Raw genomic sequence first — 5764 nt, 5'->3', positions numbered from 1 at the left:
TGACCCCAGTACTCTTTCCTGCCATGGCAGGGGGTCAGACTAGATGATCTGCTCAGGTCCCTTCTGACCCTAGAAACTATGAAACTATAAGTGTGGCAATTCCTGTATTATGAGTGTCTATGAGCTCACATGCATAATTGTTTCTGTTCTGGGTGTAGTCTGTGATGTAGTTTGAATGAAAAGTATTTTCTAAGGCTAAAAATATGGGTCAGGTTTAATTTGCAGCTGATCTGACTCTTTCAAACAGGTGGGACCAAGGGCAGGGGCAGGGTAAGGGGGTGGGGCTCAGTTTACCCTTGCAGTTTGGATGGCAATTTACTCAAATTGGCTGCTATTGTCCTGGGGCAAAGTGTCACTTGAGGTACTTCACAGGTACTTACCCTGGGACAGTAGGGTGGACCCCAGGATAAAAGGCTTTGACCTGTGCTTTTAGCACAGTAAGTGTGAGGTTTTGTTCTCTTTTTAGAGATGGATAGGGCACCACAGGCAAATAGTAGCAAATCATCAAAATGACTTGCAACCTGTTGGTATCTGCAAAGGCCACTAGGTTATCTATTAAGAAATTAGTTTCAGTTTCTAGCAGTGCTTCATATAAGTTGAAAATCATTCCTCCTTCATTTGGACTTTATTGTAATAGCATCAATCATGCTGAGTTTCCTCTGCTTTCAAACAGATGCAATATGCAGTTCCATAGGAATTCCAGAGTAATGCAGCATCAATTAATGTCCCATTATTATCAAACGCTACCTACCATTTTAAAAGGCTTTCGGCATTCATTCCATGGTGGTTTCTCTTGGATTTGTTCCCAGAGGCCTGTCCCTCTCACCTCAGAAACAAAATGCTTCATTTTAAAAATAATTAAATATAAACATTAAAACTAAAACAAATATAATGGATCATTTGGCCCATGCTGAAATTTTGACATCAACATTTTAACCAAGGCTTTACAGCCAGAGGCATCAAGCTTCCGGGATTCGTTGAATGTTACTATAGTGCTGACGCCAATAAGGAAACAGAATGTCTTGGTTTGGGCTAGAAATGAGCTTTCAGTTCAGACTGAGGACTGAATTCCTCCCCTTTGTGGTGCTACAATAGCATCTATGACATCAGCTCCTAAGTGCTAATTGTGAGGGCTTCACTCCGTCTGCATGGGACAACTTTGGATAGGGGAGATGGACTCATACTTAAGTACAAGGGCTGGGTACATTTTGTTACAAATCACAGATGGCTTCTGGAAGCTGTCAGGAAGACTGCTTCTGAGTTGTTCAGGGGGTTGGTAATGAGCTACAGAGCCTTTCACTACTTGTGCCCCAGTTCTCTACCCATCTACACGCCTGTCAAAACATCTAAGCTATGCTCAGCAGTGATTGAAAAGTATTCTCAGCCTAGGGCTGTTCACTGCCTTGCAGGAAGGTACCACAGGGTCCAGTTCTTCATGGAAGACCATCTTTTGGTTCTATGTTTCTATAGAGCCACACACAATGAGGTCCTGGTCCACAATTAGGATTTGTACATATTATTAAAATAAATAGCGAATAGAAATAACCCCCAAATCCACCATCATTGACAGAACAGTTTGAAGTACTCTTGCCCTGCTCCTTTGTCTGCCCATGCTATACTGTTTCTTGCATACATAGATGACTTCAGTCTCCAGAGATGTCAGACTGGCACCATTCACTTCAGACTGCGCATTGAAGTCCCTGACAGTTCAGGGGCAGGGTCTGTGGGCTGCAACATCTACATAAGGAGTGGCATTTCCAATTGCCTTCTTGTTAGCAGAGCAAATATTCAGGGATTTACTTTTGGGATTTGGAAAGTCCCTTTGCAGGGAATGAGTTTAAGGCTCCAACAGAACTCCCACCACCACACTGCACCTGGCAGTCAGTTTGTATGCCTGAGTGGTCTTGGCAAAACACCTGCCAATCTGCAGAGTGGTTCCTCTATCTGGCTGCCATTGGCAGGTGTATATTATTGCTGCCAACATGACCCTGATGACCACACAGTCTGGAGAGAATACAAAGATGCTCAGTGCTCTTCCTGCCTACTGCATGTCTGGATTGCAGGTGGTAATCATGATCTCAGAGAGGTGCTGCCAGGGACTCCATTCCCCTCTATGTATGTAGCAAAAAGCCCAAATGCCTCTGGGTCCTGGGAATGCAAACAAAATCCATATTTGAGGCTGGGTCTCCAGTAACATTAAGGTTGTTGTTGTTCCTATAGCCTAGCCGTGTAAATGCAGCATCTCTCTCCCTTTCCAGTCTTGGCAGGCCATGTATTCCACATGCTACAGTGCCAAATACTGCTTGCATCAAATTTCTGTGTTCTGGTCCACAGGAAGCAGAGGGCTGAATCTCTCACTTGTGATGCAACTCTACTTAAACTGTCTGCAGAGAGGGAGTGCTGTTGGAAGGACTCTGACGTAGCTTATAAGTATACAGGCTTCCCAGAATGTACATAGCTACAGCAGACATCAGAAGCTTCCCATAGATCTATGCCTTGGAGAAGTTAGCATGATCTCTTTCCACCAGCTCTGCAAAGCCTCATGGGGAACATCCCCACATGCAGGGACATTCATTTACTGCAGCACAAATAGCAGCAGCTCATACTTGTGCCGTTGCTTTGTGCCCCAGGGCACACCCCTGCACACACACTCTGGTGTGTGCCAAATTGTCCTGGGTGGGGTAGGGGAGGCTCACTGTGCTGGCCCTAGCAGCCTTACCTGGAGCCCTGGGGGACTCCCAGGGCGGTGCTGGTGCTGATCCGGCTGCACACAATCTTGCCAGAAGCTAAAGTATGGCTTTGGACCACCAGGCTCTGTTTCTGGTAGCACTTCTTGTTGCCACATGCACCGCACCACTTTTTTTGTGGCATTTTCTTTTGTTTTGTTTTGACACCAGGATCTTCCAGTGTCAATTTTTGGTATGGTGCTCCAAATTTCCAGTATGGCAAATGTTTGCACCTGTACCACGTGTGGTTTGTGACACCTCAAATGACTTTGAGGTGCTGCAAATGACACATGCATGCTTGTCTGCATGTGCCCAGGAGGACTATTTACCAGAGCTGGGAGGGCAATTAATCATACAAGAGTGAGGGAAATGAGCAGCGCCAGTCCTTTCCCTTCCCTGTGTTCTGATGGAGAACCAAGGGAGAAGCTATGCCTCGTATCTTCCACAAGTTGGAAACCGTATCTTCATGGAGGATTGGAGAAGAGAGCCAGTCACTGATGGTTACCTGTGTAAGAGCGTAGAAAGCGCGCCAGGCTGAAGTTTTACCCCCATACAGCGTGGCTGTCTTACACACATATACAAACTGTCACACGCAGCCTGTATTTCTCTCACAGTCTCCCTCTGTCTCAGTGCACTGTGTCCCTCACACAGTCTCAGTCTCTCTCTCTCTCTCAAATCCCCCACCACACACACACACACACACACACTCATGCACATGTCTCATATGAACACAGTCAATCTTTCTTTAAGGGAGTTTCAGAGTAAGACTGTGTGTGGTATGTGGCATGTACAGCTCTCTCTCGGTTTTGGTTTTTTTGGCTACATATTAGTGCCTATGAGTTAGTGGTGGTGATGTTTTCCCCGTAGCCATCTTCTTGGGGAGCTGAGAAGGATTCATCATGGGGTCTGCTTACAAGGGACTCAGCACTGACCTGCAGAAAGCAGTCGCAGGGTGTGCTTCTGTCTTCTGCTCCTTAAAGAATGCATTGCTGAATGTAGGTGAAATTATTACCTGACCTGATTAAAAAAAAATCTGCTTCTCAAATGAATCCTATCCATAGTGATTTTCCTGGCCCAAGAGCATTTTGGGAATTGTTTGAGTCTGGTGGGGCCATGAGTCAATTCTCCCCTCCCCCCACCCTAATTTTCCCCTTTTTACTTCTGTCATTTTGCTTATTTTTCCAGTGTGCCCCTTTCATTCACTGGTGTCTGATTTTCCTCCTTTAGGAAGGTGGGTTGTGCTGTCAGGAAGGTGCCAGTGGGCTATGAGATCCTAGACATGAAGTCTCATCATTATGTTCTGATTCCAACTTTATGAGATGTAAATGCAAATGCTTAGCTAACAAATGCAGTTTTAACATGACTAGACCTACTGGCAAATTTGAGTTGACTCTGGTGAACATATTCCATCTAAAGAAACAGAAAAAATATTTGGAAAAGTCTAAGCATTTCATTTCAATATTTTAAAACTGTATTTTAATATATCATTTCAATATGACTTTTTTCAAAATTGATCTATAAAGAGTTAACTCAAAAAATGTTTCTTTCAAGTCAAAACTGATTTTCCCTATATTCTCTGTCCTTCCAGTGAACCAAAAATCCATTGCACACATCTCTGATTTTAAATAATGCTGAGACAACCTATAATCCAGTTGCAAAGAAGTATCTAGATGGGAAGGATTATATAATGTTGCTGCTTTCAAAATATGTAAGTCCTGCCTGTGTAGTGCTGTTTTTACAATGCTGGTAAGAGCATGCAGCTGGCTTCCAGTGAGGTAGGTAGGTGTCTGGGATATCATGGAGACCAGGATTGTTCAGCAGGAGATGGTATATACATGACTGGGGCTTCCGCAGACTACAACCCCAGCGCACCAGGTGAGGTGCCACTGATGGCTAATTAAAACCAACGCATTTCTGTGACTGGAACACCTTGGATCTTTATGGTCATATGGGAATCTAGCACAGATCCATGAGCCCTTACCGAAAAGCCCCAGCTTTGGTACTTGCTGGAGAAGGTACAGAGAGCTCTACAATCCTTTCTGTCTCACAACTACGTGGCACTGATGCTCCCAAGAAATACTTACTTGGTTTGCTGAGGAAGACTGGCCCGGCAGCAGATCAGTTCTCTTCAGCCGTCCAGAGTCTGTCTGAGAGCTGAGTCTGTGGAGATGCACAAAGCAGCTCTTTCCTTTGGTGTTACTCTGTATTTGCCTGGTGCCTGTGATGTGCTGTCAACAGCAGAGCTGCCTGAGGAGTTGCCTTGTGTGACTGGGGAAGTGGAGCAGCATGTCAGGATACCTCTTGGTCTCCTTGAAGAAACTTTCTGTCAGTTCAGCTCTCTGCTAGAAAGCCCTAGATACTGACAGACTGCCCTCCACATTTTATACACATTCCTGAAATCTTAATCCTGACTACTGGGATATGTTTAGAAAACGAGTATTTTCTTTCTTGCAGAACTGTAGACCTGTTTTCTATCCCAATTCTGATTTTAAAACAATGCTATTAAGGTCCTTAACAAATCTGTTGAAGAACGGTCTGAGCTCCTTAACATTTTCTAATCAAAAGCTTCATAGCCCTAGTTGCTGAATGTGGGGTATAGTTTGCTTTTAGTTTGGGATGTTTTTACCTCCATCACACCCTTTAATCTGGATGTCGACTAGGAGATAGCCCTTGGTAGAATTCATCATGACTATTAAACCCTTAGACCAGTGTTTGCTTCATATTTGTATTCGTGTTCAGTCTCTTCAGGTTTGGGAGGGACTTTGTCTGCCACTCTCTAGTATGCAGATGGGTCCCTAAGAGTGTCCTGTATGTGGGATGCTATACTCTGACCTGAGAACTACTCCTATACCACCTAGACAACTAGCTGGTAACTAGGTGGGCAACCCGTCTTTTCCAGAGGTGATGAATGCTTTTCCTGTTTGCTCACAACATCTCAGCTTTAACACATCTGAAGGTGACGTGAGTGCTGTACTCCTGCTTGTAGACACATGAATGAATATTCTCTGCCCAAATCAAATGGGCCAAGAGTGATTCCT

Source organism: Crocodylus porosus, unplaced genomic scaffold, assembly GCF_001723895.1.
Source record: "Crocodylus porosus isolate Cpor-Errol unplaced genomic scaffold, CroPor_comp1, whole genome shotgun sequence".
NCBI classification, from domain to species: domain Eukaryota; kingdom Metazoa; phylum Chordata; order Crocodylia; family Crocodylidae; genus Crocodylus; species Crocodylus porosus.
The sequence above is the reverse complement of the archived record's forward strand: the minus strand, read 5'-3'. Positions refer to the sequence as shown.